The sequence below is a fragment of the Neovison vison genome, chromosome 11 (assembly GCF_020171115.1).
Source record: "Neovison vison isolate M4711 chromosome 11, ASM_NN_V1, whole genome shotgun sequence".
In the NCBI taxonomy this organism is placed as follows: domain Eukaryota; kingdom Metazoa; phylum Chordata; class Mammalia; order Carnivora; family Mustelidae; genus Neogale; species Neogale vison.
This window is the reverse complement of record NC_058101.1, coordinates 125,339,114-125,353,489: the sequence shown is the minus strand read 5'-3', so window position 1 is coordinate 125,353,489 and position 14,376 is coordinate 125,339,114. Positions and strand designations below refer to the sequence as shown.

General features: G+C 39.7%; 1 pseudogene; it reads left to right on the top strand.

Moving 5' to 3' along the window:
• The first annotated feature begins 412 nt into the window (after positions 1–412).
• Positions 413–1,518, top strand: LOC122890293 (annotated as a pseudogene).
• Positions 1,519–14,376: the final 12,858 nt, after the last annotated feature.

Sequence of the window (14,376 nt, the reverse complement as noted above, 5' to 3'; positions counted from 1 at the left end):
GTTAGTTAGCAAAGTCTTGCTGGGAATGAAGTCTTGACACAAGTTTTGGAGGCCAAATAGAAAGCTTCAGGTCAAGCAAAAAAGACAGAAGGTTGTTTCATCATTTATGGGTGTTTCTTCATCCATGGCCAACATATTGCTCTAAGTATGTGGGATACATCAGTAACCAAAACAGGTGAAAATCCAAATCGATGCACTTCTTTGATATACATTCTGGTTTAAAAAAAAAAAATTCAGGAAAGGAAGTGGGAGCACGTGAGCATTGTTAAATACCTAATGGATAGATGAATAGGTCTGTGCATAGATATATTATTATGCCAGAAATTGTCTAGGGAAAAAAAAGAGAAGAGGAGGAAATATAATAAAAGCACAAAACGTTGAGTGGTGCGACCACCATACCCGGGCTTTCAACATGAGCGTCCTGGCCTTCATCGACATCAGTGAGGAAGATCAGGCTGCTGAGCTTCAAGCTTATCTGAAATCTAAAGGAGCTGAAATTTCAGATTAGAACTCAGAAGGTGGACTTCGTGTCAATTTAGCTCAAAACATTGAAGCCTGTGATGTATGTCTGAAGGAAGATGATAAAGATGTTGAAAGTGTGAATGAACAGCATGGTGTCTCTCCTACTGATCCCAGAAGCGGACAAGCAAGGAGCTCTGACTGAAAGCCTGTGTGAAAAGCTGGCCACATTTCAGGAAGTTGAACACCCATCCCTGAGACCACAATTGCTAATCAACCTTTGCCATGGGATGGATAAGAACAGTCCCGTAAGATACACCATATACTGCAGCCTCGTTAAAGTGGCAGCACCTTGTGGGGCCATCCAGTGTATTCCAACTGAGCTGGATTGAGTTAGAAAATGGATTTCTGACTGGAACCTCACCTTTATAAAAACTCCTTTACGAGGCATTTGTGGATTGTAAGAAAAGTCATGCTGTTTCAAAAGTCACGGTGGAATTGCTAGGAAGTTACACAGAGGATGACGCTTCCCAGGCTTGACTTGATGTCCACAGGTGTATTGTACAAGCATTGAAAGATCCAAATGAATTTCTTTTTAAAATCACATTTTTGAGTCAAATTTTTGGAAGGTGAGCTTATTCATGATCTTTTCACCATTTTTGTGAGTGCTAAATTGGCATCATATGTCAAGTTTTACCAGAATAATAAAGTCTTCATTGAGTCACTTGGTCTATTAAATGAACAGAATATGGGAAAAGTAAGACTGCTTACTTTTATGGGAATGGCAGTGTAAAATAAAGAAATTTCTTTTGACACAATGCAGCAAGAACTTCAGATTGGAAGATTGGAGCTGATAAGGTCAAAGCCTCTGTTATTGATGTAAGAAACAAAATGGTTCCCTGCAAAATTGATCAGACTCAGAAGAAAATAGTTGTCGGCCATAGCACACAACGGACATTTGGAAAACAGCAGTGACAGCAACTGCATAACACACTAAATGCCTAGAAACAAAACTTGAACAAAGTGAAAAACAGTCTTTTGAGTCTTTCTGATGCATGAATTTTTACGCTATATATAAAATTTTGTTCTTTTTGGAAAAAATCTAAATTACAGTAAAACAAACTGCAATTTGACTACAGTCTGGCATTTACTGTCTTAATTTTAAAAGAAATGTAAAAATTCACAAGTTTCCGAGGATACAAAGTAACAAGTTCCAAAGGGTCACTCTCTATCTTGTATCTTACATAAGTTGTGTTCTGCAAGGAAGGGGGTTAAAGGTGGAACAAGAGCTTTGATGAAAGAATACATGGAGGAAAGCTAATTTAATTTAGGGGAATTAGATGCCAACAGCCATCTTAGCTATCTTAAATGAAACATTTGTAAAAAAACACAATAGTAGTATAATTTTATCACATCAAAAGAAATTGGGAAAAATGAGTATAACTGTAAAGCTTTAGGTGCAACATTTTGTTCTAGTCAAAACCGTATTATTGATATTTCAATTAAATTAGTTCACCACTGTGGGGGATGGGAAGGAAGCACAAAATTTTGCAAAAAGTTTTGGGTATGGGGCACCTGAGTGGCTCCATCGTTAAGCATCTGCCTTCAGCTCAGGTCATGATCCCAGGGTCCTGAAATTGAGCCCCGCATCGGGCTCCCTGCTCAATGGGGAGTCTGCTTCTCCCTCCCCCACTTCCCCTGCTTGCATTCCCTCTCTTGCTCTCTCTGTATCAAGTAAATAAAATGTTTAAAAAAAAAAAAAAAGTTTCTGATAGAACCAAAAAATGAAGCTACAGCTACTGCCAAGAGGGGGCAACAGAGAGTCACAGTCAGGGCTCCTACACTAGGCACAGGAGCTCCCTTGTGCTTTGGAACTGGATTAGTAGCCTGAAGCAGAAACCCCAGAGTACTTTGAGCCCAAAGGAGTTGAAAAGATCACAGCATAAGCCACAAGTAGTTACAGAAGTAGAAGCCTATCAGGGTTCCCTTTGATTTACGGATTAATCCCAGGCTCCTGAGCAAGATAGACAATGTCCTCATGACCAGGACTCCATCCACCACTTAGGTGTCAGCTTCTACCTATTCCTACCCTGGCAATGAGGAATTTGCCCTCTAGTTCCTCATACACACTATACCAAGTCACCTCCCTGCAAGTGAGCACCTGCTTATGGCTCAGCTTATAATGGCCTGTCCACATTTATCAGACTAACTTCCCCTTCAGAATTTCAGCTCAGATAATATTTCCTCTCAGAAGTCTTCCCTGGCCTTTTTTTTCCTTTCTATGTGCCTTCCCCTATATTCCTGCTGTACCCTGTCCCCAGTGTCTGCACTCCACTGTGAGCATGCTGGGAGACCCCTGCCCTAGGCCCAAGCTTTCCACATCTTTGAGCCTCCTCCCAATGGAGGACTCTTAGGACCTGGTAAATATGCCCACCTAGGGCCCCGTCCATCCTTTCCAGATTATGCTCCAGATAATCTGACCCCAAATCCTCTATTCATATGGCCTATAGCCCATGTCCAAGGACTTAGAGTGTGTACCCACAGGCTGAGAGGTGGCTAAAGGCCAACTGTGTCCACATGGATGCATACTGGACATTCAGATTAGAGTGTCCATGTGCAGGTTTCCGAGGCCCCACACACTGTGGGGATAGCCAGGAATGGGAAGAGAAGGGATTAAGCTATAAAGATCAGCACTTTCTTTTGCAGCCATGCTTCTGTGTGGAGCTCCAAGGGGTCCCATAATTCTATATTCAAAGTTGTCCATACAGGTGTATTAATTGATGTAGAAGCTAGAACACATCTTACTTAGCAATGGTCTGTTCGTTGGATTTATAAATTTCAAATCTTTAGATATATGGCAAATGGGATTCTTCCTTGCCCCAGGCCCTGTAAGTGTTATGGGTGGACATGTCTGTGTTTATATCTATCAGAACACTGACCAACATTTACTAAAATGTTCTTACTTGCAAGTTTGTCTCCCCCCATAAGGATGTGAGCTTCTAAAGGACAAGGATCTAATTTCTGTCCCAGTGGGCTCCATATGTGTCTAATGAAAAACAGATGCTCCCAAATTCTAAGCTAAACAAAACTGAGAGGTTGAACAACAAGAACCAGTCAGAGCCACTGAGTCATGTTTCAGAGTGAGAAAGAGGTCTTGGCATTGGTAGAGCTAAAATTGGGGGCCTCTGTCCAGGAGTCTCTTAAGAATATTTTACTCACACTAAAAATAGGATAATAAGTTTTAAAAAGAGATAAACCCTAAAGGCTGATAGGGTACAGTAGTGGTTTTTATTCTTATCTATACTCTCAACTTTTTATACTAAAATGTGTGGTAAACAATAATGAAACAATCATAGCAACTACACAAAGCCTATAAGTTAAATCTCTTTGCCTAAGAAATTAACAAGTGAAACACAAAAGCAAGAATCTAGTAATCAATTTCCTATATAGTCAACATTATGCCTTCTGGCCAACATATAACTCTACCCCCACACCAGCCTCCACATGGTTAACATCAAAGATTCACAAGGAAGGGAGAAATAACAGGAGGCCAAACAGAGGTATAATAATATCCCACTCCCGACTCAAAAGAGTATCAAACTTCACATGTTCTTCTGTCTCTCTCTCGCTCTCTCTCCAACTATTAATACTCAAATCAAATTGTTTCTTACAAGTATTTCTTTTTTTAAAAAAAAGATTTTATTTATTTATTTGACAGAGAGAGATCACAAGTAGGCAGAGAGGCAGGCAGAGAGAGAGAGAGAGGAGGAAGCAGGCTCCCTGCTGAGCAGAGAGCCCGATGTGGGACTCGATCCCAGGACCCTGAGATCATGACCTGAGCCGAAGGCAGCGGCTTAACCCACTGAGCCACCCAGGCGCCCCTCTTATAAGCATTTCTAAAGCAACTACATTGTTCAAGGTTGTAGTCTATACACTTAAGATACAACACTTATAAAAAAAAAACCTGACATATTCCTTGCCTCTATGAGTTTACATTCTATAGTAATGAGTGATTCTCAGCCTTAGCTATACACTGAAATCACCTAGGGGAGCTTTAAAATACTGATGCTCTAATATAATGGGCTTAGGGTGTCCTTGAACTGGGATTGTTTTTAAAGGATGTTAGATATGTCTAGTGTGTAGCCAGGCTTGAGAATCACCAGCCTAATGGAAAACACAGATTCTCTTTTCAACAGTGAGAAAATTATAGTGGAAAGCAGAGAACTGAGACAGTAGCTGGGTGGGTTAGTTTGAGGAAGAGCTACTACTAGGAAGATGAATGCTATCCAAGCATGTTCCAATGAAAAAGAGTATAAATAATTAGAGAAAGAGAAATTGATGATGCAAGAGAGAAAAGGGAAGTTTTCCTGGGAAAAATCCTTGAGAAGGTGAGAGTGAGTGAAATCCAGAGCACAAGGGGCAGGATTGGCCATGAATAGAAGCAGAGGCACCTCAACCCATTAGAACAAGAAAGAGGGCAGAGCCAACAGAAGAGTGGGTAGTTTTGGTGGATGAAGATGATGGAGTTTCCCTCTGATTGTTTCTATTGTCTCAATGAAGTATAAGGAGAGATCATCTGCTAAGACCTAGCAGGTACTGCATCTAATGAGGTAGGGAGAGAGGGACAGCACCTATGTTGAGGTAAGGACTTTGATTCTGGAGTTTGAAAAGCCACTAGAAGACCAAGAGGAAAGGAAGCAAGGACTTTGGATAGACCCCCAGCCTTTTTTATGGTCACCAGATTCAGAAAAGAAAACTATTTTATCTAGCAATCCTGTCTCACCTCATCAGACTACAAAGAAAATGTGTGTTCAGAACCCATCCCCCAGCTGGGGCACCCCAGATACCAGACTTCTCAGCGATGTGAAGAACCCAAATGTGATCACCGAGTTGCAGGACAGTGAGGGATGCCTCCATTCCTCACTACCATCACTGCCCAAGGTCAGAGAAGGAGAAAAAGCCAAGGTATTTCAACTCACCCTTGCCCTCAACCACCATTCTCCAGCAGCATCAGAGACTCCGGTAATAAGGAGAAGAAAATCAAACTCTTCTCACTGCAGTATTTATTGTGAACAGAGCTTCTACTCTCTGCTGTAGCCCCCTCATGATTTCCTGACTCAGAGCTTCTTGTGATTTGATTATGCTGGTGAATGAACCAAAATGGTGTGATACAGTGTTAGAGCACAGGACTTGAGTGAGATGCTCCTGGATTCATTCATTCCACAAATATACCAGGTACATGCTTCACACTTCCATATGTTCTCTCCAAATCCACTCTCAATATTATGTATTAACTTTTCCGTTTCACAGATAGGTAAAGGAAGATAGTGAGCTTAAGAAACTGGCCTAAGAGGAGTATGTGGTAAAGCCAGGAATAAAACCAAAGTCTATCTGACACTAAGCTCTTGCTCCTAACCACTGTACCTAATTGCTCCTGGGTTTGAATCCTTGCCCTACCACTTACCAAATGTGCAACATCCAATAAATATCCTCTCTGGGCCTCTATATCCTCACCTGTAAAGTGGGACTAATAGTATCTCTCCCTGTGTAGAGCCTAGCACCTGGTAGGCATTTAAAATGATATCTAGCATTTTTGTTATCACTGACTGTGCCATTTGTTTACCTTCCTGGCTGGCACTGGCAATGAGAAGGAAGTATGGCAAGGAAACTACCTAGGTATTTATATTCATCAGGGTTTTCCAGAGAATAGAACCAATAGCAATAGCTAGATGAAAGACAGATAGATAGGTAATAGGAAGATAGATGATAGATGATGATATATAGATACAAAGATAGATTAAAAATAGAAGTAGATACCTCTGTATCTCTAGGGATATCTGTGTCTATATTTATTTATAGATATAGATGAAAGAGAGAGATTTATCATAAGTAATTGGTTTACTCAGTTATGGAGACCAGTAAGTCCCAAGACTTATAGGGCAAGATGACAATCTGGAGACCCAGGACAGTCAATGCTTTAGTTCCAGTTCAAGGGCTATTGGGCTTAAGAACTAGGAAGAACCATTGCTTCAATTCGAGTGCAAAGGCAGGAAAAAGCTGACATCCCAATTCATAGGTGGTCAGGAATAGGAATTCTTCCTCACTGGAAGGAGGGTTAGAATTTTCATTCTCTTCAAGCCTTTAATTGTTGAATGAGGCCCATCTACATCAGGGAGGGCAATCAGCTTTGCTCAGCCTACCATTTAAATGTTAATCCCATTCAAAAGCATCCTCAGAGGAACACCCAAATGATATTTGACCAGGTATGGAGGCAACCTGTGGCTCAGTCAAGTCAACACATAAAATTACCCATCACAGTATTCACCCAGAAGTTGTGATAAAGAAGTGGTAACTGGAAATCAATATTTTAGTCATTCTTGATTTATTGACCTAACTAATCCTTTTTCATACCCTCAGGTTATGGAGAACAACACATTTCACTTATTAAGATTTATATATGTTCATGATAAAACACTTTGTTTCAATACAGAATGGCCATTGAAATGGATTTCAAAGGAATTAATTTCACTTATAGAAAAATAAAAGAGCATATGTCCCTTTTAAAAATAAAGTATCTGCAACCAACTTTCGATTACTCTGCAAACTTTATTCCAAAGATGACCAGCACCATTAAAAAGCCCTTCTTTGTTCTCCTCCACCCCTCCACTCCTTTGTGGAGAATTGGAAACACATGTCCCCACAAAAACTTGTGCACCAATGTGCATAGCAACGCTGTTTATAAAAGCCAAAGGATGGGAAAAACTCAAACCTCCATCAACTGACAAATGGATAAACAGAATGTCATGTATCCCTACAACAGACTATTACTCCATCATAAAGAGGAATTTCACACATGCTTCATAGATAAACCTCAAAAACATTACGTAAAGTGAAAGAAGCCAAACACGAAAGACCACATACGCTGTGATTCCATTTACATGGAACATCTAGAATAAGCAAAATATAAAGACAGAAATTAGATTAGTGGTTGCCAGTCACGGGAGGGAGGGAGGGAGGAATAGGAGTGACTGACAATGGGCACAGGATTTCTTTTCGGCATGATAAAAAAATTCTGCAATTAGAGGATGATGATGGATGCCTAAATTTGTGAATATAGTGTAATCTCTGAATTAAAATGCAAAAAATGATTTTTATCTCAACCTTTTTTAAAAAATTATCTATTATACTTGCCCCCTTAAGGTGGTATATATTTGAAAACATTTAAGTACAGAAACGATTTCGGGAGATAAGAAGATTCAGAACTCAAATCTTTTCATCTAAACCCCAATAAAATGTGTCTAAGCTGATTAAGAACCACATCCAGGAAACAGTATGGGGTGTTAAAATTTGTTTTGTTTAATGTTCTCATTCGAAAAGGACACTCAGAGTTTAGTTTAATAATACTGGAAGACTTCAGGGTCACACTGACATGAATTCAATTTTAAAAATTCAGTCTTTGGTCACTGGAGAAAAAAGTAGCAGGTCTGGCACAGAAAACACTGCCCGTAGTGCTAAGGAGCCTCCTAGCTCCTGACCCTTCTCCCAGAGAGCAGGAATGAGTGGGAAACTCACCTAGCACACCAGAAGCAATGACTGGCACAAGGCAGAAGTAAATAGCACTGGATACTTTATTGGAAAATGTGTCCTTTCCAAAATTTCAGTCCAACTTCTCAGGTGGAACAATTGAACTACGGGACAACTCTCCATTTGAACCAAAATACCCAATCCTTGGAGAATTGCCCATTATCCTCAATTCTGGCTCCCGCCAGAACAATGAAGGAGGCTGTGGAAACAGCACACCATATCTGATCAAGTACATGGTGACCTGTCCATCTGTGGAAGCAAAGGATGTTTCTTTCTAAGCCTCTTTTCACTGGCAATGCTTTGAATACTTTGCTCTGAAGTAACCAATTCTATAGGTTTTCACCAAAAGCATGTGACCTTTATTTCTCTCTGGTATCTGTGATCCTGTGGAAAAAATTTGTACAACTGCCCGCCTTACTGTATCTGCACGTACACTGGTTTTCATTTCAGTAATGCAGTTAATGCCTTAAAAACAAGAGTAAGCATGTGATTTCTTGCTTCATGAGCATATAACCATTTTTGGTTTTGCTTCTGTTTTTGCATTACGACAATAAGAAAAAGCCCAGTGTGGTAGGGACCACTCTGAAAGAAACCTATGGAGAGCTGCAATCCCATGTGTGCGCCATTAACTAATTCTGTGACTTTGAGCAAGTCATTTCCCTTCTCCAAGTCTCAGTTGCTTTTGCTATAAAATCATGGACATTAAGTAGATGTTCTCTGGGTCTGTTCGACGGTCACCATGTTATGAGTTTAATGCTGCATTTTGTCTCAGTGGATGCACATGCTGGTTCAAGCCATGTGGCCAGTGGCCTGCAGGAGGGGTACATTTTGTTCTGCTTCCAGTCACTGTTGGTTTTGCTCTGCTGTATCCCTTTCAGTGAGCATAGCAGCGGTGAGGCAGTCACAAGAGAAACAGATCAAAATGCAAAAGTTTTGCCTGTCTTTTCATTTGAAGCATTTTCTCTTTCATTGCTTACTTAGCAGCTTGGAGCCTTATGTGTTCTTCAAAATGAAGGGTTCAGAGTTGCCTTTGCAAGGAGGGAAGGAGGATGGATCCAGCCATTTGGCTAGAGGCTGGAGTTCCCTCTACAGAGCTGGGTCAGACGTCAGTGGAGCAACTTGGAGAATTGTTGTGAGCAAATTTGAAGCCCCAAGAGCCCAGGTCAGACATCCCAAAGACTTTGGACTCCCCCTTCCAAAGACTCTCTTCCCACAGCTGGATTTCCAGGCAAGCTTGAATTCTATAGCTCCAACTCTCCATTGGATGACATCACTTAGGGATCCTTCTAAAGCCTCAAATTCAACATCTCTGAAACTGAACTTACTTTCCTTAACCATATCAAATTGGTTTACCTGTCCCCGACTTCACCCTTTGTGCATACCTCAAGTCTTTCCTCCTCTCCATCCCCACAATGCTCCATATTTCCCTCTGCACTGCCCATCACCTGGTCTACAGCTTTCTAACAACCCCACCTCTGACAGTCCGGCTCTTCTTTCGTCCTGCTGCCAGAATCAACTTCCCAAAGCAAAATTTCGATCCTGCCACTCACCGTCAGCCATCTCTCACAAACGAACAAAATTCAAGTTCCTCTTTGCAATCAAGTCCCCTTACCATCGGCCTCCATCCACTTCTCCAAATAGCCCACAGTCATTGCAAACACCTGAGATAATAGGTCTTCCCCATCTGGAATTTCCCCCTCTTGGTCTCTGCAGGAACAAACTACCTTTCCTGTTGGCCTCTTGGATTCTTTCTTCTTCCCATGAGGAGAACAAAATCTCCCGTCTCTGAAATCCCAATGGAACCTCTTCCATACTCAGTGTATGGTATGTACCCTTTATGCCCTTGGATTATAATTATCACTGTGCTTATTTTATCCTCATTGCAAGATGAAAGCTAATTTTGTGCTTGTTTCTCTTCTCTGCCCCACAACTTCCTTATGGGAAAATCACTGACAAGAAAGAACTCAATATCACAAATGTATGATTGATCAGAGCCCTGACTAGGTTTCTTTTGTACATCACCTGAATTTTAAATATGGGTACATTTAATAATAGTGTACATTTATAAAATCATGAAAGGTAAACCAAATCACTTGCTACAATTGGGAGGGAGTTGCTATTTTTTAAAAATTGTTGATGGAAGTATAGCCACTGAGTATTTCCTTTGATTGATATTAAAATGACCTATTTGGTAGGTGTAACACTGGTCTACGGAATCAGAAGCACAATTGAATATCAAAGATTTATTTGATATTATGTTAGCTTCTTCTGTCCCTTAACTAGAATATTCTTAAAAGTATGTTTTAACCCAATGCTTCCAGCACCACTAGATTTGTGTAGGAGTTTTGATTTGATGATTTATAGCCCTCTGAAGAGAAAGGAAAAGTAAATAACAGTGGATCATAAATTACTACTTTGCCAGAAAAAGTATCTATAAGACATTTTCCATATTAAGCCCCTATTTTATAAGTAAATAGTCCAGAGAGTGATTGCTTAAATATTTAATTATAAGAAAATTAGAAAGGGAAAATAACAATTCAAAATATCTTTTTTCTTCCCACATTTTCTCCTACCATATTTTAAAAAGTATTTCTCATATACAATAACGTTATATAAAAATAAAATTAAACCTAAATAAATAATTAAAATTAAACAATATAATTCGATTTATGAGTACAATGTCTAACAGTGAGATCCTCTATCTATATCATCATATGTATTACCCCCAAACCAACACATTTTTCCTGTTTTTAATATGCTATCATTCAGTTAATATTTACTGGGAGCCATCATATGTCCTATTCTGTTCTAGATGCTAGGATATCATAGAGAATAGTGCAGAGAAAAATCACAACTCTTATGAAGCTCATATTCTATTTAAAGGAGACAGAAAATAAGCAAGAAAGTGAGGAAAGAGAAGAAACTCATAGTGCCAAACACTATGGAAGATATTAAGGGTGTTGGGAGGGACAGTGACTATCTAATAGCTACTGATAGGGAAGTCAGGAAAAAGTCAATCTAATTGACAAGAAGAATCAACTGAGCTACAATCTGGGAGGAGAGCATTCCAGGCTGGGAGAACAGCTAATACAGAAGCCCTCAATCCAGCATAAACTTGAGTGTTCAAGGACTGGGAAGGAGGCCAAGGCAGCCAGCAGAGAAAGAGTGAAAGAGAATCACAGGTGGTGGAATTTGAGGAGCCCAGAGAGCTGAGGTTATGCAAAACCACATGTTAGTCATGGCAGTAATTTCCTATTTTATTCTAATTACAATCAGAGAGAACTAAAAATTTTAAACAGTGTGTACAATTTGTGCACTATTTTAAAAGAGTGCTCTGAATGTTGTATAGGGGGAGAATAGATTGAGGGAAAGGGGTAGGAATAGAAGTGATTAGGAGACTATATTCAGGCACAGTGTGAAGCTGACTTGGATTTAAACAAAACAATGGGCGTGGTGAACTGGGATCAGATTGGGAATATTTCTAATCCTGTGCATGGGGCACATGAAGGGGTTTTGGCCTAACAACTGAGTGAATGGTGATATCACCTACTGAGAAGGAGCAGATGTGGGGATGGGAAAAAAAAATCAAGAATTCCACTTTTAATATACTAAGCTGTAGGGAGCCATTAAAGAGTAAAGTGGTGACATCACATAAGCAGGTAAATTAATGAGCCACAAACTGTGCGATTTTAGGATTTGCAGTTCATTTCCTAAAATTTATACGACCTTCCTATGGATATTTGGCAAACACTCCCATTATTTTCTATTGTCTCCTCCCCAAAGCGACTGGTGAAACTTCTTTAGAGAGAAATGCACTAATGCTTCCTTCTTTATACCCATCTCCTCAGATAGATAGCAAAGCCTAACATTAAGAAGAATACAAATTTTGTTGGTTACCTAAAATGGAAAAATTTCTTAATTTTCCCTAATGCATAAATAGCAATACCCTGCTGAGTCTATTAATTTACCTTAATTTACTCTTTCCTGCCTTCTAAAACACTCCTCTCTTTTCTTAGAGAAGTATAAAAGAGGGTCTTAATAAAACCTACATGCCATAGGTCAAAATAGTCTTGTATCAGTAGCACTTGAGAATACATTGAAAATAAAATAGATGTTGATTACATTAAGGAGTCAATGATAATAATCTATATTTACTGTATTTGGAAACTAATTTTATTATCATCAAATTCAATAATTTCTCAAAGATCTTGAGGCATTCCAACTAACTTGTCAATCCACACATATACAAATGAGGCTATGTAATTAGGTGAACAGGGCCAAGGATGGTGAATCAATTAACCCAGGGCATTGGGTAAAATCATATTTTCCATGATATACATAGTCTTAAGTGAAAAAATACCAGATCTGTCCACATATATGGTTTCCAATAGGCAGTTGGAAACAGAGAATTCAAACCTAACTGGAAGGTCAGGGATAAAAAGAGAGACATGGAGACAACTTGAGACTGACCAGAACATCAGATCCAGGCTCATGGTGCACTTGCTCTGTGATGCCCTTGCTTGTTCTTCTAGACAAATGTGATTAGAATTCACCTGCCCAGGATACAAAGTCAATGTGCATAAATCAGTGGCTTTCTTATACAATAACAATGAAAATACAGAAAGGGAAATTAGAGAATCGATTCCATTTACTATAGCACCAAGAACCATAAGATACCTGGGAATAAACCTAACCAAAGAGGTAAAGGATCTGTACTCAAGGAACTACAGAACACTCATGAAAGAAATTGAAGAAGACACAAATAGATGGAAGACCATTCCATGCTCTTGGATCGGAAGAATAAACATTGTTAAAATGTCTATACTGCCTAGAGCAATCTATACTTTTAATTCTATTCCGATCAAAATTCCACTGGCATTCTTCAAAGAGCTGGAGCAAACAATCCTAAAATTTGTATGGAATCAGAAGAGACCCCGAATCGCTAAGGAAATGCTAAAAAACAAAAATAAAGCTGGCGGCATCACGTTACCTGATTTCAAGCTTTATTACAAAGCTGTGATCACCAAGACAGCATGGTACTGGCATAAAAACAGACACATAGGTCAGTGGAACAGAGTAGAGAGCCCAGATATGGACCCTCAACTCTATGATCAATTAATCTTCGACAAAACAGGAAAAAATATACAGTGGAAAAAAGACAGTCTCTTCAATAAATGGTGCTGGGAAAACTGGACAGCTATATGTAGAAGAATGAAACTCGACCATTCTCTTACACCGTACACAAAGATAAACTCAAAATGGATAAAAGACCTCAACGAGACAGGAATCCATCAAAATCCTACAGGAGAACATAGGCAGTAATCTCTTTGATATCAGCCACAGCAACTTCTTTCAAGATATGTCTCCAAAGGCAAAGGAAACAAAAGCGAAAATAAACTTATGGGACTTCATCAAAATCAAAAGCTTCTGCACAGCAAAGGAAACAGTCAACAAAACAAAGAGGCAACCCACGGAATGGGAGAAGATATTTGCAAATGACAGTACAGACAAAAGGTTGATATCCAGGATCTATAATGAACTCCTCAAACTCAACACACACGAAACAGGCAAACACATCAAAAAATGGGCAGAAGATATGAACAGACACTTCTCCAATCAAGACATACAAATGGCTATCAGACACATGAAAAAATGCTCATCATCATTAGCCCTCAGGGAGATTCAAATTAAAACCACATTGAGATATCACCTTACACCAGTTAGAATGGCCAAAATTAACAAAACAGGAAACAACATGTGTTGGAGAGGATGTGGAGAAAGGGAAACCCTCTTACACTGTTGGTGGGAATGCAAGTTGGTGCAGCCTCTTTGGAGAACAGTGTGGAGATTCCTCAAGAAATTAAAAATAGAGCTTCCCTATGACCCTGCAATTGCACTCCTGGGTATTTACCCCAAAGACACAGATGTCGTGAAAAGAAGGGCCATCTGTACCCCAATGTTTATAGCAGCAATGGCCACAGTCGCCAAACTATGGAAAGAACCAAGATGCCCTTCAACGGATGAATGGATAAGGAAGATGTGGTCCATATACACTATGGAGTATTATGCCTCCATCAGAAATGATGAATACCCAACTTTTGTAGCAACATGGACGGGACTGGAAGAGATTGCTGAGTGAAATAAGTCAAGCAGAGAGAGTCAATTATCATATGGTTTCACTTATTTGTGGAGCATAACAAATAGCATGGAGGACAAGGGGCGTTAGAGAGTAGTAGGGAATTTGGATAAATTGGAAGGGGAGGTGAACCATGAGAGACTATGGACTCTGAAAAACAATCTGAGGGGTTTGAAGTGGCGGGGGGGTGGGAGGTT